Genomic DNA, 23,225 nt, shown 5'->3' with positions numbered 1-23,225 from the left:
ATGAAAAAAAAAACATTTAAAAAAAAATAAAATTATATTTTCTATTACGAAAATAAGAAATAGAAAAACTAAATTTAAGAGATATCATTCATCCTTCGATCATAGTATTGCTCTTCAAAACAATTGCATTGGAATACTGCAGTAATAAATGAAAACATAGAAACATAAAAGCATTTGTGAAACAATTTAGAAGAAACAAAATCAGCCACCTGCCAAAGAGATTCCTATTGGAGGAAAATGGAGTTTTCACTTACCATTCCCCATAACCTACGGAATAGTTTTGATCCCGAAAATTTTGATGGACTTGCAATTACAAAATGAGACGTTACGTTTGACGTTTCAATTATCCATATCTGTACTATAATGAGACGTTTGACGTTTCAATTATCTATATCTGTACTATAATGAGATGTTTGACGCTTCAATTATCCATATATGTTTTATAAATTTGCCATACTACACTATAGTCCTTGTAGTTGTTTCCTGAAATTCAAAATCCTTCTTCAGCTCCGAATTGATCCTGTTCGGCAGTAAATATGGAAATGAAAATAGCGGCTCTCCTTGTTTATTGTTCAAAGAATTGCCTGCTGACTTTCAGGCAGAAACAGTAGTTCGATTGCCCTTGGAGTTAGTGTATAGTTATAGCATCATCTCGAAACCCTGGAACGGTTTTCTTTCGTCAAATTACTTTCTATCAAAGTGGGACGAGGCTTCACTCAACCGGGAGCAGCCACGGCTGGTTATGTTCCGCGATTCCTATTTTTGCCACAGTTTTTTAATTAATGTCCACTGACATGGGGCGCGATAAGGAAATATAACGCGAAAAAAAAAACTGGAGGAGAAAAAAAAAACTGTGACGGAAATAAGAATCGCCGTTGTGTTCAACAGAAATCATATCTGAGGAAAGAAAATCATTCCAGTGTTGAGTGAAGCCTCGTCCCACTTTGATAGAAAGTAATTTGAAGAAAGAAAATCGTTCCATTGTTAGGAGATCATGCGATAACTATATACTCTCTCCAAGGGTAATTGAGCTAATATTTTTGTTTGCAAGTCATCAGTCAATTCTTGAAGAATGTTCTCAATCACTATTGAGGGCATTTTTCTCAAACCTTCTCTTTCAAATTAAATCTCTTTTACCATAATGTTCAAGACCCCTCAATACTATTCAAATGCTGAATCTGGCAGGGACAATATAGATTATTTGGGTGTTCGAAAATGGATATGGCCTTATCCTTTCACTACCAATAGCTGATTGCTTACAACATTTTTAATTTCACTATTTTGCATATTCTTAAATGTGTGGCTATGTTTGCTTCACCATTAAGCTTGCTTTGTGTTGGTGTGAATTATACATGGTACCAGAGCTAGTTACAATACTAAGAACTGTTAGACTTGCATGCACTTGCTCATAGCTTGATTTTGACATATATCAAAGTGTGAAATGATATTTATTAGACATAATTAATAACCATATTTATTTCTCAAAAGCAAAATGTGTATATAAAACCATCATCAATTAAAACTTTTAAATTAAATGTACAATGCTTGTGTTCATAATTATGTAATTGGGCTTGTGATTGCCCAGAAGTTGTGATGCCAGTACTTGCCAGAATAGAAGGTATAGTATTGATTCCTTGTATTAAGGTCATTATGCTGAGAAATTCATTAATTTGGGCTTTGAAGTAAAATGATTCCATCTCTCAACAATATTTCTTCTTTTGATTAAGTGGGTTTATCCCATCAAAAAACTATCTGCGTTTGTAATTATTTTAATTGACTTCTCATAATCGTGTTTGTGTTTTAACTCGTTAAACTCAGATTTGATTCATTTATGGAAGCCGCGGTTAAATATTTTTAAATTTGTAATTAATTTGGAAGTAGAGATATTATCATCTTGTGTAGGAAATGTTTTTAAATTTGATATTAATTTGAAAGTTGGAATGCTGACTGTCAAAATAATTTACCCATGGATTGTATTTGGTGCATTAGATCTAAAACTATGATAAGCTGCCTCCTGGAAGGATGAACACCAGAATACCAATTCATTTAAAAGCTATTGTTTCCTGAGCCTAATGTTCTTTGGTTGTTTCTTTTTATATCAGACATGATCTAAACACACTATGGTCCCGCCATTTATCAAGACAGGTGGCAACAAGGCAGCTGTCTAATCTCAATTCTGTTGAAATATTAATTTCCAACTGGGGTAAAACCCTGAGTTGACGCGTGTCCTCAGTACTTTTCCAAAACCATTTTTTCATCGGAGATAACATTCATTTGGTTTGGGCAAGTGATATCTATCCCATTAAATCAACAGACCTGCATCCATTAAATCAACAGACCGCATCATTTGAACTTGCGTGAAGTAAATTTTTGGTTGACCGCCTGTTTCTCCGTAGAAGTAATTTAATGAATTTACTTGTTTGGTAAAATTATAGATAAAGATTTTAATTCATTTTGTACGAGTATGGCACGATTAAAATAATGGGCACAAGTAAAAGTTGGTAAAAACCATTTAATTTTAATGTTTTTTTTATGCATGGGAATATGGTATAAGTCAACTTATTGTTATGTTTAATTTTTGTTCATAGTATATGGAATGCTCATAGTTTATTAAGAGAAATCTGTGGGACTCAGCAGCGAAATGATGTTATGGGGTTCTTTGGTTGAACCCGCATTGTAAAGTAATGCGCAACAGCACAATTGTAATAATTTTTTGATGTTTCATATGAAATGTAAAGGGAGAAACTTGCTGCAGCAAATGTAAGGAATTTTTTTTATTCCAGTAGTGAATGTAAGTGATTTTTTATAGCAGTAAATGTAAGTTTTATTTTACACACAGTAGTGTAAAAATAAATTTTGGAGCTGAAACAGAGTAATTTGTTTTGTGGAAGTTCTTGGAGAATCTCTCTGTGAGAGGAAGAAATTTGTATCAAACAGTTTTAATGAATACAAGTTTTTATGTGTGTTGCTGAAACTCCGTCTTTTGGAAACAATTTTTTTTATGCTTCGCTGTGTTAAGATCCTGAGAAACAGAGCATCATTCTCTGTTCAGTCTTTTGTTTGAAATTACCAGAAATTTCCAACATGGTATCAGAGCTTGTCCAGGCTCTTTGAAGGTGTCAAAGAAGTTGAAGGAAGGATTTTTTTGGTGCAACAACTTCTCCTGCAGAGTGAAGACACAGTGAAGAAAGGATCCAGGTATTTCTCAAAGTTTTTTTTTGTTTGTTGTTGTTGAAGAAACAGTCAGTTATTCTAAATACACAGTCAAATATTTGAAGCATAGTTAAGAGTGCAAGAATGGCTGGAACCAGCACCAACACTAGCATGGGTATTTTTAATACTCAGTTCCCACAACTTAATGGGAAAAACTATGACTATTGGGCAATAACCATGAGAGCCCTGTTTGCTTCTCAAGATTTATGGGAATTAGTTGAAGATGGATTTGAAGAACCAACAGATGAAGAAGAGTTTAATAACTTGACATAGGCAGAAAAAGATCCGTTGAAGAGCTATAAGAAGAAGGATTCAAAAGCCCTCGTATTTTTGTATCAAGCAGTGTATGAGAGTGTGTTTAGAAGGATAGCAGCAGCCAAGACATCCAAAGAAACATGGCAAACTCTCAAGACAGCCTATCATGGCATGGAAAAAGTGAAGACAGCAAAACTACAGTTGTTAAAGAGAGATTTTGAGAATCTTTGCATGAAGGAGTCAGACAATATTGACTCATTCTTTACACAAGTGATTGGTCTAGTCACACAGATAAGGTCTCATGGAGAGATTCTTGAAGAAAGGAGGATTGTGGAGAAACTATTGAGGGTCATACCTTCAAAGTTCGATGTGATTATCACCACCATAGAAGAGACAAAGGATCTCACAAACTTTTCAGTTGATGAACTTCATGCATCACTAATAACACATGAGCAGAGGTTGAGTAGAAATGAAAACTCATCTCTAGAACAAGCCTTTAAGACCCAGATGTCCTTTGGAAGAGGAAGAGGTCAAGGCAGAGGAAGCAAGAGAGAAAGAGGCAGAAGCCAAAACAGAGGTAGAAGGAACAGTCCAGCAAATGCTCAAGGAAGAGGCAGCAATCCAAATCAGAACCAAGGCCAAGGCAGCAGTCAACAAAGTGGACATCATGCTCAAGGACAAAGGTATGAAAAATCCAATGTCCAATGTTATTATTGTAAAAAATATGAACATTATGCAAATGAATGTAGGAAGAAGTAGCATGATATGAGTAATAGATTTAGTGCAAATATCACTAGAGAAAATATCAGCCAAGATAATGTGCTGTTAGCTTGTAATATGGCTGAAACAAAGAGTGATGATATATGGTTTCTAGACTCCGGTTGCAGTAACCATATGACAGGAAACATAGCCTTGTTTTCCAATTTAGATCAGAGTGTGAAGTCACAAGTCACACTTGGGACTGATAGTAAAGTTTCTGTTATGGGTAAAGGAGAATTAAAAATATTTACAAAGAAATGTGAAAAGAAAACCATAGCAGATGTCTATTATGTTCCTGGAATGAAGTGGAACCTCTTGAGTATTGGACAGCGTGTTCAAAAGGGTTACAGTGTTTTCTTTGAGAATGATGTATGCACCATCATGGATAGAGCACCCAACAAAATATGTATTTCTGAAGTGAAGATGACAAGGAACATGATGTTCCCTCTCAGAATAAAGGAAAATTTAAAAAATAAAGAAGTAATAGCAGCAGTTACACAAGAGGCTTTCCAAAGCGTACCAAAGGATGAAAATTGGTTGTGGCACTTGAGATTTGGACATCTCAACTTTGGAGGTCTTAACTTGTTGAGTAGAAAATGAATGGTAAGAGGATTACCATTGATAGAGAAACCGGACAGCCTTTGTGAAGGTTGTATCTTGGGGAAACAACACAGAGAAAGTTTTCCATCAGGGAAAAGCATAAGGGCAAAGGCACCCTTAGAGATTGTCCACTCAGACTTATGTGGACCGATGCAAACTCCATCACTAGTAGGCAGCCAATATTTTCTAACATTCATTGATGATTTTACAAGAAAAACTTGGGTTTATTTCTTGAAGAACAAAAGTGAAGTGTTTGAAAAATTTCGAAATTTCAAAGCACTTGTAGAAACCAAAGCGGGCTGCATATCAAAGTTTTAAGAACTGACATAGGAGGTGAGTATATCTCCAACGACTTTCTACGGTTTTGTAGAGAAAATGAAATTCATAAGCAATTTACAGCTAGGTACACCCCGCAGCAAAATGGAGTTGCCAAAAGGAAGAACAGGACAATCATAGACATGGCGAGGAGTATGTTAAAGGAAAAGAATTTTCCAAATGATTATTGGGCTGAAGCTGTACACTGTGCAATATATATTTTGAATAGATGCCCAACCAAAGCAGTCATGAATAGAGTGCCGGAAGAAGCATGGAGTGGGACAAAGCAAGGAGTCACCCACATGAAAGTTTTTGGTTGTGTGGTTTATGCACACATTCCAGATCAGCTAAGGAAGAAGTTGGACAACAAAGGGGAGAAATGTATTTTCATTGGATACAATGAGGAATCCAAAGCTTACAGGTTGTATATCCCATCTACCAAGAAGTTTTTTGTGAGCAGAGATGTTCAATTCATTGAGGAGGAAGCTTGGGATGGAAGCATAGAGAAAACATTGAATGTTAAAAATTGTTTGTCTCATGATGAAGATGATGAGGAGATGGCTGAAATACATCCCCAAACAGCAGCGCCAACACAAGGGTAGCAAGAGACACCCTTGAGGAGAAATGAAAGTGCTTCTCCAAGCACAGCACAAGGAGGAAATTCAAGTGCGTTTTCAAGCACTTGTACACCAAATGAAAGAGGTAAGAAATTCATAAATTTAAGTGACATTTATGATGAGGGTATGAATTCTTTGTTTGCTTTATATTGTCATGTTGATGACCTTATTCATTTCGAAGATGCAATTAAGGATAGGAAATGGATAGAAGCTATGGATGAGGAGATCAATGACATAGAAAGAAACAAGACATGGGATTTGGTTGAACTACCAAAAGGAAAGGAAGTCATTGGAGTTAAATGGGTCTACAAGACTAAAAGTAATGCTGAAGGAAAAATAGAAAGACACAAGGCAAGATTGGTTGTCAAAGGATATAAGCAGCAGTATGGGAGAGACTATGAGGAAACTTTCGCACTGGTTGTTAGAATAGAAACTGTGAGAGCAGTGTTGTCCATAGCAGCACAAAACAAGTGGAAAGTTTACCAAATGGATGTGAAGTCAACATTCCTAAATGGAGTATTAAAGGAGGAGTTTTACATAGAACAACCTCTAGGCTATGAAAGAAAGGGCAAGAACACAAAGTGTGCAGATTGAAGAAAGCTATTTATGGGCTGAAGTAAGCACCAAGAGCATGGTACAGTAGGATATATTCCTATCTACTGGAAAATGGATTTGACAAATGTGAGGGAGAACCCACCCTTTACATCAAAGAAAAGGATGGTAAATTACTAATTGTTGTGTTGTATGTTGATGATGTTATTTTCACGGGCAATGATGTTTATTTTATTGAAAATTTCAAAACAATCATGAAAGAAGAATTTGAAATGATTGACATGTGTTTGCTGAGATACTTCTTAGGAATAGAAGTAGAAAAAAATGAAAATGGGATTTTTATTTCACTGGCGAAATATGTTAAGGAAGTGTTGGAAAGATTCCATATGCAGGAGAGCAAGGTAGCAATCACTCCCACAGTGATGGAATTAAAACTCAGCAAAGAGGACAACAACAAGGATTTTGATCCTAGTTTGTACAAGAGCATAGTTGGCAGCCTCATGTATTTAACTGCAACTAGGCCAGATATAATGTATGCTGCTAGTTTAATTTCCAGATTCATGGAGAGGCCAAAAGAAGCACATTGGCAGGCAACAAAAAGAATTCTAAGGTATGTTAAAGGTACTAAAAGGTTTGGCATTTTATATACCATCTCAGAATGTTCAGATTTAATTAGATACACTGATAGTGATTGGGCTGGAAGTGTAGATGATCGGAAAAGCACATCTGTTTATATCTTTCACATGGGTTCAGGAGCCATTTCATGGGCTTCTAAGAAACAACCTATTGTAGCGTTGTCTACAACAAAGGCAGAATATGTGGTAGCTACAACAGCAGCATGTCAAGCAGTTTGAATGAGAAGAATGTTAAGGAGCTTAGGCCAAGAGCAGGCAAAAGGAACGGTGATTCTTTGTGACAATAGCTCAGCTATTGCATTATCCAAGAATTCGGTGTTTCATAAGAGAACGAAACACATTGACACAAGGTATCATTACATCAGGGAATTGGTAAGCAATGGAGAAATTGTTTTAAAACATTGCAGGACTCAAGAGCAGGTTGCAGACATTCTGACCAAGCCATTGGACCAAAAAAGTTTTGAGTTTTTGAGGAAATGTTTGGGTATGACTGATAACCCAGCAGTTGAAATTAAAGGGGAGTGTTGAAATATTAATTTCCAACTGCCGCGTACATTCCAGAAAACCGCCAACCTTTTCATTGCACCGCTTTTGCTGAGCAAGTAGTTTTCCTTCGAATGGACGCGATAAAACCCTGAGCTGACGCGTGTCCTCAGTACTTTTCCAAAACCACTTTTTCATCAGAGCATAACATTCGTTTAGTTTGGGCAAGCGATATCCGTCCGATTAAATCAACGGACCTGCATCATTTGAACTTGCGTGAAGTAAATTTTTGGTTGACCGCCAGTTTCTCCGTAGAAGTAATTTAATGAATTTACCGTGGTTGGTAGAATTATAGGTAAAGATTTTAGTTCATTTTGTACGGGAGTATGGCACGATTAAAAGAAAGGTATGGGCACAAGTAAACGTTGGTAAAAACCATTTAATTTTAATGTTTTTTTATGCACGGGAATATGGTATAGGTCAACGTATTGTTATGTTTAGTTTTTGTTCATAGTATATGGAATGCTCATAGTTCATTAAGAGAAATGTGTGGGACGCAGCAGCAAAAAGATGTTCTGGTGTTCGTTGGTTGAACCAGCATTGTAAGGGAATGCACAACAGCGCAACTGTAATAATTTTTGGATGTTTCATATGAAATGTAAAGGGAGAAACTTGCCGCAACAAATGTAAGAATTTTTTTTTATTCCAGCAGTGAATGTAAGTGATTTTTACAGCAGTAAATGTAAGTTTTATTTTTACATATAGTAGTGTAAAAATAAATTTTGGAGCTGAAACAGAGTAATCTGTTTTGTGGAAGTTCTTGGAGAATCCCTCTGTGAGAGGAAGAAATTTGTATCAGGTAGTTTTAATGAATACAAGTTTTTATGTGTGTTGCTGAAACTCTGTCTTCTGGAAACAATTTTTTTTATGCTTCCCTGTGTTAAGATCCTGAGAAACAGAGCATCATTCTCTGTTTAGTCTTTTGTTTGAAATTACCAGAAATTTTCAACAAATTCCTTCTGCTATGGCGATGGAGTCCTATTTATATAGCCGAAATATGTTCAGGTTCAATGGACCACTAAGAAGTAGGCCCATTCCTCAGACACTGGGCTCACATACTGAATACTGAAACTGTGTTAGTGTCACTGCCAGCTTTGTTTGAGCTAATAGACCCATGAATTCAATTGCAGGTTTCATATGTTCTTAGAGTAGTACAAACATCCCTTGTGAGAAGAGATGGGTGTTGCGGTGAAATGTTTTTAAATGCAACAGTAATATTGGCAAATCAAACAGTTGGAGCACGACCTCTATACATTTTTCTCAACGAACACCCGACAGGATGTGTACTGTATCATGAAGAATATTCTCTAAGAGAAGTATAAGATTTCTAATACAATATGGAATAAAAGATTCCAATTTCCATGTTTAGAGCAAAAATTTCAGCAAAAGTATCAACACTGAGCTCAGATGTTTCCGTGATGATTCTTCTCCATCCATTGAACTAACTGTCATATGCTCTAAATCAATCTCTATGGGAGCAGGCCCAGAATGGTTGGCAGAATCTTGCAAGCAAAAAGACAATTCACTACCAGATCCAAGTTTTGCAAGCTTTGTCGGTGAAGTTGCCGACAAAGCTGGGAAAGTCCTGGTGGGCAGGGTTCATGGGAGAACCTAAATAGTGGAGAAATTGGGGTTGTGGATTGAAGAGATATGGGGACAAATTTTCATACAGCTCCCGGATGTTTAGACACTGCCTCATGGGTGGTTTGCGCTTCACTTTTCCCTTGAAGAATACACAAACTTGGCTCTTGCACGATATTGGCATATCGAAATGGCTCCAGTGCTTCTCAAAAGATGGAGCCCTCTCTTCGATCTGGAAAGAGAGAAAATAGGAGCGGGACCTCTATGGGTATGGTTACCAAGCTTACCACTCTAGTATTGGTCTGAAGAAGTGTTCGTGTGAATTAGAAATACCCTTGGCACCTTCTTGGATTACGACAAATCCATAGTACCATCCAAAAATTGAACCCTAGCCCTCATTCTAGTGCATCTAGATACTCGGGAGGGTCTGGAGGAAAAAATTACCCTGCAATGGCATAATTTCACTAGGGTTCAAATCCTTGATTATGAGGGGGTGCCATTTAGATGCCGACGTTGCCACAAGGTCAGACATCTGTATAAGGAATGTCCTTTGGTCTCAAAACCCTTGGAAGCAGCTATGGAAAAGGAGGCTGGCATTGGTAGGGATACCCATGGTATCCCTAGGAAGACTCAATCTCCAGTACCTACACCATCTCGGAAGGTGTCCCCATCTCAACCAGTCCAGCAATCTACTGGCAACTCTCGGGTCTCCCATCTCCACCTCTGACTCGAGCTAGGGAAGCAGCTAAAGCGGCTCGCACATCGGGTACTCCTCTCCCCTCTTCCCCTATTCTATCTTATGCTTATTCATTTTCTGCATAGTATCAGCATAATGCATCGGTACAGGATCGATCTACCTCTCCCTCACCTATTCCTTGCCCCCTTCTCTCCCATCACCTGGTTTACTCCACCACTTCCCCTTCCATTCATTCGGAGGCCACCTCTTCCCCATCATCACCTTTCCCGACTCCCCCTCATCCTTATAACCTGCGATCTTGCCCTCCCTCTGTGGGTTCTCATACAACTCTCTCTGGTCTTGGCCTGTCCCTCCCCTCATCGACTATCAAACCCCTTCGTGGGCGAAAATGTTACCTTTCGCATGCAATTCTTCAGGTTGGTGCTGAGGTGGTCTCGGGAAGGAAAACTTCATTAGATCGGGTTCTTAGAGTGAAGAATACCCATGACATGGCTCCCCCATGGAATGCCTATCTTTCCACTACAGGGGTATGGCTAGCTTGCCCAAAAAGCTAGCCCTATGCAGGTTGTTTACTGTTGAGCCTGTAGACATGATCCTTCTTCAAGAAACCCTCAGTGAAGCCCAACACATCATTCGAATTTTGCAGAATATAAGCCCGGGATGGGAATTCCTTGCACTAGACGTTGTTGGACGTTTAGGTGGATTGGCTTTGGGATACAATCTCCGAACCATAAACCTTAATTCGGCTTGGGGAGGAAAGGGGTTCATTGGTATTGATTTTTTTTCTGTTGAGCTGGGTATGGATCTCCATGTTATGAATGTTTATGGGTCGTGTCAAGAACGGGAGGCTTTCTAGAATGTGCTCCTAAATCTCTCTCTTACCTCATCAGATAATCTCATCTTGGGCGGGGACCTAAATTTTTCCATTGGATATAGTGAGTCCTGGGGATCATCGGCATAGATTGACCCATTCTCTGATATCATGGAAAACCTTCTTGATCAAGCTCACCTCATAGATATACCTATGAACAAAGCCCTGTAACCATGGAGGAACAAAAGAGTTGGTGAGGCAGCCCTCGCTCGAAGACTAGACCGTTTCATCCTTAAAAATCTGATGATATAGAGATTATCTCATTATAGGCAGTGGGTTGGAACCAAAGGCATCTCTGATCACTCACCTATCTACCTTGAAATATCTGGTCCTCCTATTAAGCCCAAAGCCCCGTTCAAATTCAATTCATCTTGGTTTCTGGATCCCTCCTACACAAAACTGGTTTCAGACTACTAGATGCAAAACCCTCCATCCCAAGGACACACTTGGGCTGCGGGGTTCTGTCAAAACCTTCTGCATCTCAAGAAGGTCACTATCAAGTGGGCAAAGGAAAAACTCCAAAGGGATACCCATACCCTCACCTTTGTTGAATCATCCTAGGTGCACCTTATGGATGACCACAACAGGGGATTCCTAAGTGCTGAAGCCAAGTCAAATCTGATTGAGCTAGAAAATCAAAAAACCATAATTCTGAAGGAAAGAGAGGAAACCTGGAGACTCAAGAGTCAAGCGATCTAGCTCAAAGAAAGGGATGAGAACACAAGGTACTTCTAGAACTTTTCCAAGGGAAGAAAAGCCTCCAACACCATATGGAAAATGGCCACATCGGATGGAAGTATTGCAAAAACTTTCAATCAATTATCTTAGTTGGGTATCTCACACTTCAAACAGCTCTACAAGGAGCTTCCTGTCTCAAACCTTGTTGATATCATTCAAGTAGCAGGGCACTTCCCAAGCTTTGTTGATTCGGAAGCGGCAGCTGAGCTAACCTCTCCCATCACCAGAGATGAACTTGAAGGGACTTTAAAATGGTTTCAAAAAGATAAAAGCCCTGGCCCAGATGGTTGGCCCATTGAATTCTACTTAGCCTTTTTTGACCTCATTGGGAATGATCTTTTCAATGTAGTTGAAGAGTGCAGGACCTCTGGAAATATGTATGAGGCTATCAATGCCACCTTCATTGCTCTTATACCAAAATATGACTCACCTGCATCCTTCAATGATTTCCGTCCCATTTCTCTTTGCCATACCCTATACAAAATCATTGCAAAGATCATTGCAAATTGGCTCCGGCCTATACTCTCCCATCACATTTCTCCTGGGCAATTTTCCTTTCTCCAAAATAGGCAGATCCATGAAGCCATAGGCACAACCCAGGAAGCCATTCACTCTATCAAAACAAGAAATCTGAAAAGCATTATCCTCAAGATAGATCTTGCCAAGGATTTTGATCATGTCAGCTCGCTCTTCATTAAGATGATCCTGATCCACTTAGGATTCCTTTTGGCTTTCATAGACTGGATTATCTGCTGCATAACCTCGACATCCTTTAATGTATTTATTAATGGATCTGCATCCCACTTATTTCATGCCAAATGTGGACTCTGGCAAGGATGCCCTTTGTCCTCCCTTTTGTTTCTAATAGTGATGGAAGGTCTCAACAGGCTCATTGGCACTGTAGAAAGGGAAGGCAAACTCAAAGGACGTATAAAAGTAAATAGTAGTGGCATTTAGACTTGCACACTTTCATGGTCTTTTTGTTTATGGGGTTCATATTCTTTCATTTTTTTGACCTTCTCTTATTCTTTTTGTCCTTTGATTTATCTTTTAGGACATACCCTCTTCACATTTTTTAATTTTTATAATATGGAAAACATTTGTAGAAAGAAAAGGTATGTACAATATTACAAGGCTTAACATTAGTCATTCAAAATTATGACTCCTATTGGTATAAGAACCTAACAGGAGGTAGCCTATGGCTCACTTGGACAATACATGATACACAAGAGCATATAGGAGCACATGAATCTTTATCGTTGGTGAGTGTACCTCCCCGGACATATGCTAGTCATGTCACACTGGTTTATTCCATCTATGATTCTTCTATTTGTTCAATGGAGGAGAGGTGTGGTACCTTGATGAATGATGATGTTGTGATTGATTTCAAATTTTCAATCGATGAGAACACTATAGAGTATAGGGGCCAAATTGATGGATTCTATCAAATTGAGGGAGTTTCCCATATATTCCCTCAAACAAAGGGATTTCCCATGACACTAGTCTTGCTCTAGGATTCTCTCAAGATGAGGAATTGAACCTAGTTCAAGTTGATGTTTTAGTTTTCAAAGGATTAGAGGTGAATGAGAATTATTTTAATGTTAATAGGTTGTTGATTACCTTGCACATATTGTTTCTTATGCCATGAGATTTGTATGAACCAAGATCCAGGAGTTGACTTGGGTGGATTTCTATTTTTTTGACCTTGATAGATGTGATCCACTTGTCTTAGTCTTGTATGGAGATGTGATATTCTCTACAAGATTTCCTCGACAACTCATGATGTGGTGTCATTTGATCTTGGACTATGACACGCACATGGAGGATGATGGAGTTGGGCCATATATGTTTCTCATCTATTGTTATTTACAACTATATATGTTTTAGTGATTTGAAATATGTAAAAGGAATGTATTAAGTGATTTGACATCATTCTTAAATAACCTAAGAGATGTTTCGATCTATGAAATTACTTAGATTTGTATTGGTTCCTCTACATGGTTTAGGTTTTATATTTAACTTCTTTATTTTAATTGTTTTTCTCAATGATCAATATTAAAAATATCCCCATAACACTAATTTAAATTGCCCCCAAATTCCTAGCCTCTGTTACCAATAGACTTGACTGGCATTGTAGAATTAACCTTGACTCATTAAGGAATATAAAATTTAAGGCTATTACAAGTATCTACAAACAAAGTGAATATGTGAACTTATTGTCTATCATTTTGATTGTATTACAAATAAATCATCATCTTAGATTTCCATTGGTTAAATCACATCATTAGTTTTTGTGGGTTTTACCCTCAACCATTACAATTCTTAGGTGGTTTAGAATTTGCAATGGACTATTAATCTCACTTCTTAAGTGGTTTCTAATTTGGAATGAACCATTAATCACACCAAGTGATTTTTCATTGACCACAAACCTTCATTTATCATGACAAGTGATTATTGGTTTACCATGAACCATCATCATTGCAGTTGTGAGGATATAGTTTCTTTCTCATTTGACTATTGTACATACAAAAATAAAAATTTCTTATGCATGTTCATCTCAAAATAATCTAAGCCATCTTAAAAATGGGTCCAGTGATTGAAAACATGTTAGAAAATTATATATTATAGAGCAATGGAACACATAAATTATTGCATATGCCATAAACACAAATACAAAAAATGCATAAAACAAGAGAGACACAGATATACATTGTTTACCCAATTTTGACTACATCAATGGAGAAACAATCAGTTCTTCCTTTTATATTATCCAACAAAATGAAGAGATACCACTGTAATTTCTTCTTCGCTCTCACACAATTTCCTGACTCTCTTTCTCGCTCAGAATACACATATACATAGTCACAATACAATTCCCCCATATATAGAAAGGGGGTGCCTTATAGGGAAAAAAAAACCCTAAATTAAACAGAACTTTTACTGTCATATCATCCGCCTAATGAATGGCCCAGATTGAATACGAAATTACAATATTTTACAAAGAAATTTTATATCTATTTTTAGCAAAACCCTAAATTAAACATAACTTTTACCGTCATATCATCTACCTAATGAACAACCCAGATTGACTACGAAATTACAATATTTTACAAGGCAATTTTACATCTATTTTTAGCTTCGAGGGTGCTGCCCCCGAACCCCCGCCAAGGGGGGTCTCATAAAATAATCATCATGCACAACCCCCTCCCCCCCCACCTATGATGGCAATCAAACGGGCAGCAACAAACTAGGGGCCAACGGGGTGATACCTCTGAATAAAGGAGATAATTAAGCTCCACACCAATAAAACCATTATCAAGGATATCATCAATTTTCTTGGGGATTTTATGCAATTTTATTTTTTTATGGATTCTTTAGTTGTTGCTACAACTTTATTTTTAAATATGTGGCATCACTTTCACTACTTATTTTATCTTGGTTCTATTTTTTCATTCTCCATTGTTTACATTTTTTTAATCATATTTCTTGGATTACCAATATTCATTGCATATTTTGTTCATGCCTAGGTTTATATGGTCATTCTTATTTCATCTTCTTTCATTTTATTTCATTGTCTTCTTCTATCTTCTATAATTTGTACATAATATCTTTGGAATCACTATGTAATATAATTTTGTCTAGTTTATACTAAATAATACATACAATTTAAAATTGTAATGGGAAAAATGAGATAAGAATAACTTATATTTGCATGATCAATTTATTGAATTGGATCATCTTCTTGTTGTTTTTCTCTCAATCTTGCTCGCCTTTGTCTCATCCTTTCTCTAAAAATTTGTCGGGCTTCCTCTTGGTTTGACACTTGAGCCCCTTTTCGAGAACAAATCCTCCAATTTTCCATGTTGTTTGTTGTCAATCTCCAAATTGTAATATGAAATAGAAGTTCAATTCTTCACAATTATACTTCAATTTCAATTGAATACAACTCAATTGTGTTATCAACCACATGCATTTTAATTCACATTATAGCAATTGAGGAAAATGCTGCCAATTTTGTTGTTATTTCCTTCAACCTTTGTTGTCGTCTCTGTAATTTCCACATTCTCTGTATTTTTCTATAAATGTTCTATTATGTTATATTTTTTTTTGGTTGGTAGAACAAGCTCGATTCTTCACAATTATACTTCAATAGAAGTTCAATTATTCACAATTATACTTCAATAGAAGTTCAATTATTCACAATTATACTTCAATTTCAATCAAATACAACTCAATTGTGTTATCAACCACATGCATTTTAATTCACATTATAGCAATTGAGGAAAATGTTGCCAATTTTGTTGTTATTTCCTTCCATCTTTGTTCTCGTCTCTGTAATTTCCACATTCTCTGTATTTTTTCTATAAATGTTCTATTACGTTCTATTTTTTTTGGTTGGTAGAACAAGCTCAATCGAGCTCATGGTTACATGCATCAATGAATATTTGGTTCATGGAAATTTGAGACTAGCAATGCTCAATCGAGCTCGTAGCTACGTCGTCAATCGTAGCAATATAAATTAATATTTTATTAGTGGGGATTAATGATTAAAACATATCGATAGCACTTGAGTCTTGGTCAGTCAGTGCTCAAGAAAAACAAGGGCTTGATCAAGCCACATTTCTCGATTGAGAGATTATTTTTAACCTTGACAATGATTTGATTGAGGGTTTGTTAAAATCTCGATCAAGCTATTTCAAATTTTACATAAAGTTCTCGATTGATCTTTTTAAGTGCTTGATTGATCAATATTTTTAAGTGCTTGATCAAGCTATCATAGTCCTAAAAAATAGAGTTTTTCCTCCCTTTCGACAGATTTCTTTGCAGCACCATTTTGTAGCATATTGAACTTAAGGCAATACTTGTCTTTAGATGACGCAACTGATCATGTTGGATTCATGAAGTAATCTTCTATCCAATGGCATGTGAGTTTGACATTTTTTGAATTCATATGATATTTTTCATCTAATTTATTTTAAACCTTATGCTTGAATTTTTTAGGACAAATTTGTAGGGGCTGAATGAAAAATCAATAACATAAAATATACAAAATGAAAAAATTTCAAAAAATTGCATTCACTTCTTTTATGAGACCTCTTCAAAATGGTACTCTTGGTTTTTGAATTTATTTAAATAGTAGAAAAGAAATCATGCACTAACACGTGTTTGAAAAATGTAATTCAAATAATAATTCACCAACTTCGAAAAAAAAATTGCATAAAAGAATAAAATTTCAATATGCATAATCTAGTGCGCGCGCTCTCTCTCTCTCTCTCTATATATATATAGATACAAGTTATTCCGCTCTAACACAAGCATGCTTGTTAAGATGTACGAAAAATTACAAGAACAAGCATTTAATTTAATGCAAATTTAATACATTATATGACACTAATCATTTAAAAAAATTATCATTAAGACAAAAACATAATTCTTAACAAATTGCCTTTTTATTTCAAATCAAAATTCACAAAGTTATATGGCCTTTGAAAAATTTAATTTAATAAATGAATTAAATTTTCAAACTTCATCATCACAATTAATCCAAAAATATAACCTATCTTCATAGATTTACACATATAACTTTATCAACAATTCTTATTGCATATTCCTTAAACCATTCGCTATAAGTACCATTGAGAGTTCTCTCAGAAACTAACTTTATCAACAATTCTTATTGCATATTCCTTAAACCATTCGCTATAAGTACCATTGAGAGTTCTCTCAGAAAACACACTTCTTATTGCATATTCCTTAAACCATTCGCTATAAGTACCATTGAGAGTTCTCTCAAAAAACACACTCTTCTTTGTCTCAGTAAATTATGCATTATCCTTAATCTAAAATTGAAATCACTATATTAAAAATTTTGCACCTAACTCTTGACATTTTACATTCTATTCTCTCCACTTCTTATATTTATACCAATATAAAACAAACATTTTATTATTATGAGAAAATCAATATCTAAAAATTTGATTTTAACTTTTTACGGTTGTGCTAGGTCAGGACATTCAATCAATGGAATTTATAATGCAAATATATATCCTTTGACACCCTGCATTTTACTTGCCAACATAATGATATATTTTGCATATAACTTTTTATACATATAAATATTAAATGATCATAGTCTAATTGATTAAAGACATGTGGTTACAAATATACTTCAATGCCAACCCAAGGATAAAGCACTACTACTCTTGATCGTTTCTCATTGCAGCTCAACCTGATGTACAGCTTGGAGAACTAACTTTTTTCATAGTGTTTGGAACATCTCCAGTGATGGTTTTGTTTTTAAAATAGTTTTCCATTTTCCTATTTAATTCAAGGAAGGGTCAAAGTTGAAATTTTGACATTATTTTGATAAAATTTGGTAAATTTTTTTGTAAATTTATTTGCCAGGAATTTTTTTGTAAATCTAACATTAAAGCTATTTCCACCCTTAAAAAATATTCTTCTTTCGGAAAAAATATCAAATCACCGGATTCTAACGTGTTTTTGGGCTGTACGGGCTGTCCAAACAAATTTCAGGCCTAGGTAGACCATGCCATATCCAGATAACCATGTAGACATAGTCATATCATATAATTCACATATATCTGGATAAATGGATAACCGTTATTGCTATAGTTACTATCATTTATTGTGGAAGGAATGTGAAATAAGATAAGATAAGATAATTATATTTATGTCCAATTAATGACCACAAAGTAGGTCAGAGTGACTGTTGAGTACACTGAGGTATATACAAAGCGGAAGAACCAAACGGTCTCCTATAAAGAGACAATGCATGAAGTAAATCAACATCTGGCCCTAGAAGAGAAGATCCAGGAACTAACGGGTCTGAGGATCGGACCCATCTCTCCTAACATTTGAGGCTGAATGAATAACACTGAAGAAACTCAACAAAGTTTGTTGGCCTGATGAAGAGCCGATGGCAAGTGCACACTGTCCACTAAATCGTTTCCTGGGGGGTTGCACGCCGCTGAATGCTAGAGGACCTAGCCCGTCTCCCAGGAATAGATCTGAGATGACATTGCTGCTGAGATCTCCTCTAGCAGGGTGAGGTCCCACGGAAACTCACTGATCTGGAGTCTAGATATGTACTTGTATCAATCGATCTTTTTGTGTCCCTATCTGAAGGTAGTACCCTGAAAAATGTCATGATCCTTCATGTGGGGTCTGCTCTAATGGGACGCTGAAGAATATGCGCTCAGAACCTAAGAGCCTCCTGCATATATAGGGCCAAACATCTCTGATTGGGATACTTGAAAAAGGGTGAGGGTCCGAGAATCTCTAAACAAACAATGAAACCTTCCTCTGATCTCGTAATAGACAGGGAATCTAGGAATGAAGTGCACCTCAGTCTCCACTTCTTGTAAATGACATACCTAGCAGAGTCTATCTAGTCTATCCACCTGGTGCTCTGTCTTTATCTGAAGTCTATAAAAACCTACTCTGAACTAGCCTAGAAGAATACGAAGAGCATGTATCCGGTGGTGAAACTTATACTCTGATCGAACAATGAACCCGTCTCTCAACTCCAAAAAGGTTTAGCGTAGAAAGCCAATTACAGAGTTTAATAGAGGATGAGATTTCAATTGGGCTATAGCTAACGAACCAGGAATTCTATAGTGTTCGCATAGCTAACAATTGGCTAACCCAGCGAACAACATCCATTGGAGTCAATGCGTTTACTAAACAGCAAGGTAATAAAAAAAACGAACTGATTGAAATGCATATACATATTTATTATGCCAGCCAACAGATTAGGGATGAATTGACGCAGTTCTGGAGTGATTCTTCTGGTTACAACAATACCCAAACAAGTGTGAAAACCCAGCACTGAACAAGCATACCAAAACAATTTACACAGCCAAAAACCAGCATTTGGTAGGGGTTTCATTAAGCTCGGGAAATTGTTACGGAGAGGTGAGCTATACACAGATTCCTTGTATTAATACTTACTGCCATTATTACAGATTGCTTTTGCTCAGGGACAATTTTCGAACTTTGGCAAGTTTTTTTTTTCCAGTCCTTAATTCTGCAGGTGGCCTTCTTTCCCAATTCCTCTCCATCTCCCTTGGTTTTGTAGTGGTTCCTTCATCAAACAAGGGAGTCCTTTGTTATAGAGTTGCCTTGGAATTCCAATCATCAAGGTGATTAGTTTAACCTTATTAAGGCCTTTGGCCTTTTATCTTCAAGCCAATCGTTGACTTCAAACTTTGTTAACAATGTAAATTTCTTACGAAGTTTGGAATGAGAATTTTAGATCATCTACCTCTTTCACACATTACTATTCAAACTCTCCTGCCTGATCAATGATCTTTTTAACCTCCTCCTGTGATTCTGTTAACAAATCAGTGCTTTTCTTCAAATTCTTTCTTCTGACAGAAATAGGAGGATTGTCTTCCATTATCATCCCCGTTGCCTTACTGGGCTCTGTCTCTGAAAATTCTTTCATGATTTCTCCATAATCAGATTTCGATACACAAATTGTAGGTACAAAGGGATTCATCACCGAACCTCTGAATGACTACTTTCCAATAAGCAATGATCGTCATTTTCATGTCGAAGGCAACTTCCAATCGATCACAAGGGGTTTTCAATTTTATCAATTCTCCTATTTCAACTTCTCAGCTTCTCCAATCCCTTTGATGGTAACTGTCTCTGTATCTTTTAGAGATTTAGCACTAGCTGGTTCTGTTGCCATACTGAAATTAAACTGTGTGATTTATTTTCACTTTGTGTGGTTGCATGCTTTTGCATGTGTGCCTGTGTGGATCAGCTAGCAAGGTAATGTAATTCTATTTCAGTTTAATAACAACAAACGATGTGGGTTTTTATTTGCCTCCTGTTGTTTGTGAATGAATATGTTTTTATTGCTTCTGTTACTTGCGGAGTTCTATGCACTGCGTGTTGTCTAATTGACAGAGCAAGGTTGCAATCGGGGTACAATAAGGGAGTAGGGCAGTGCATGTGAGTTTAATTGGATGCTAGTCTCCGGTGCACTGTTCAAGGGTTTAGGCAGGGGTTCATAGCTTTGCTCCCCAATCATAAAATCTTTAAAATTCCCGAGAGGGTGTGAATGAAGCCATGTGCAAATTTTGGATGCTTTTAACAGCACATCGACCTCCCTCATAGTGCAGTGGCTTAGCAAAAGGACCATTGTAAGTTAAATAAACAGCTTTAGAAAAAACCATCATCAACAAGCATAAAAAAGTCCAACAAGGATTTACAGAAAAGAGAACAGGTGTACTTAAACTAAAGTTATTTACTTCAAGAATGCAAATAGGAGCATGCTACATGAGATTGCTGCCAAAAAAAACAATTACAGACACAAAGCATACAAACGTGGCCCATTAAACATCCTTTCTTTTTCTTATCTTAAACAATTCTAGATATTAAATGCCAAATGTACATGGATATCCCAAACAGATTGTATGCAAAAGAGTTTCTCGAAGTTTGCATTCATGAATACTAAAGATTTTGCAGACCTCTCTCCTCCACACATATTACTACTCAACTTCCCTTACCTGATAAACGATCTTTGCAACTTCTTTTTGTAATTCTATTAATGATTCAACGATCTTGTTCAATTTCTCTCTTCTGACAGAAATCTGAGGGCTCTCTTCCATTATCCTTACCACCAGTGCGTTACTGAGCTCGACCCCTGATAGTTCTTTCATGATTTCTCCATCCAAATCATTCTTAATCAGATTTTTATAAGAAAATTGTAGGTACAAAGGGATTCCATTACCTACCCTTTGAATGACTATTTTCCAATAAGCAATCAACCTCACCTTCATGTTGAAGGCAACTTCCAATTGGTCAAAAGGGGTTTTCAGCACCTCTCCTACTTCAACTTTCCCAATCCCTTTGATGGTAATTGTCTTTGTATCATTCGGAGATTTAGCAGTAGCTGGTTGTGTTGGCATACTGAAATTAGAAGTGGTTTGTTTTGTGTTACCGAAGACGAAACGATCAGGCTGTGGTGGCATACTAATTCTAGATGCAAGTGCACAAGCTTGTTCTTCAACAATTCCACGCACCCCTTGAATGAATTCGTCTTTTTGCTGCAACAGTTGGGTCGAAGTTTCCCGGAAAGTTGGATTCAATGTGAAGTCAACAGACTTTTCCATCTTTATCATTTGATTCACATACTGAATGCACTCATTTTTGCGCTTTGAAAACAGAGCACGAGAGGCTCTTGTCGCCGTCTTTAGGAGGCAGGGATAACTCTGAAAATTCAAATCAATCACCTTAATAACCACCTTCTTCACATACTTCCAGACTTCACCAGTTAACCGAAGGCTTCTCCTCAACAAATTCTCAATGGGGTTCTGCAACAGGTTTACAAAGACGGAATGGGGTAAGAAATTGGGAAGATCAACCCCTTTTGCTTCTTCACACATCTTGGTCTCCTGCACCAGAAAGTGCTTTTTGTCTTCCACGGTGTTATCGCTCAGCAGCTCCTGGTAATAATTCTCAAACATCTCCCTCAAACGGGCAGCACAATGCATGTTAGACGCTTCTGAAAATTCTCTGTAGTCTCCTTCTATGAGAAGCTTGGTTAGTGAATTCTTCAATGCATTAATCAGTTTCATTAAAACAATCATGGCCTCACCAGCATCATGTATAGACTGTGGCAGATCACGCAATTCTGATTGCTTCTGCGAAACTGTTTTGTCGATTTTTTGAACTATATGAGGAAAACACTGGCTGATGTTCTTGGCTTGAATCTGCATAAGTCTCTTGGCCAGCATGGGTATACCCACCATGGATTTATCGATCATATTCAGCCCAGGATGTGATCTAAACAGGTCGTCTTCTCTCTTCCTGGCCTCTTCATGCGATTCACCTCCCACTCTTTTACGAACAAAGACACAGTTCAGTCCTCTGTTCACAGCACCCACAAGCTCTTCAGGAACCTTGTCAACTGCAGTGACCACAGCCAAAGTTCTTTCACTATTTTCGTCCACCTGCTGTGACATTTTCATGGACTCAGACGAATGGAAATCCTCAGTAGCTGATAACACATTGAGGATTATGTTTTCTTGGGGAGAAATATACTGCATAATAATTTTAGAGACTTGTTGGTACATATCTTCTGGTTCCCTAGAAATGCTGGGTAAGTCCACCATTGTCAAATCCAGGCCATCAATCTTTTTCACATGAAGAGTTATGGGTGTATCACAGATACCCTTACTAGTCCCTGCAATTTTCTCTGTAACCGAATTGAGCATACCGGTTATTTGAGATTCTGTGATATGCTTCTTCTTATCGTTATATTCAATAAAAATTCCACAATCATCTGCCTCGGTTTTCTGTAATCTTATAATAAGAGGAACTCTTGTACTACAGATGCCCAAGGTTACTCCTGCCAAGGACTCCAACACACTGGACTTGCCACTTGATTCATCTCCCACCACCACAATGCTGGGCAGTTCAATACCTTCTTTCATAATATTGAGATTACGAAGCTTCTGTACAACATTCAACAGGGGACGAATGCTGTAACTGTAACTCATATTCAAACTCGATGTCTCTTGGTCCTCAAACCGCCAATCCCCGAGTGTTTCAGAAATGGTTGGAGTTCCCAGAATGCCATCCATCTCTGTAGCTTCTGACATTGTAGGCTAATGGGGATTAATAAAAACCCTTTTGAAGGAACGAGGGACGCAATAATGCGGAGAGGCGTGAGAGCCAAGTGAAAATCACATCCAAATTCATGGAGAGAAAAGCGATGATATACTAAAGTCCCTGTTCATTTTGCCTATTCGAATTCCAGTTCGATGAGAGAAAAGCATGCTGACACTGAGGGGAGGAGGAACGTCCTTCAAAAG

The 23,225-nt window shown here is 37.1% G+C and overlaps 1 pseudogene; it reads right to left on the bottom strand.

Moving 5' to 3' along the window:
- Positions 1 to 88: 88 nt before the first annotated feature.
- Positions 89 to 23,012, bottom strand: LOC149211617 (dynamin-related protein 4C pseudogene; annotated as a pseudogene).
- Between the last annotated feature and the right edge of the window lie 213 nt (positions 23,013 to 23,225).

This window comes from Pinus tabuliformis, chromosome 1_1 (genome assembly GCF_031772625.1).
Source record: "Pinus tabuliformis cultivar Carrire ecotype Pingquan chromosome 1_1, CPIR1, whole genome shotgun sequence".
Taxonomy (NCBI): domain Eukaryota; kingdom Viridiplantae; phylum Streptophyta; class Pinopsida; order Pinales; family Pinaceae; genus Pinus; species Pinus tabuliformis.
The sequence above is the reverse complement of the archived record's forward strand: the minus strand, read 5'-3'. Positions and strand labels throughout refer to the sequence as shown.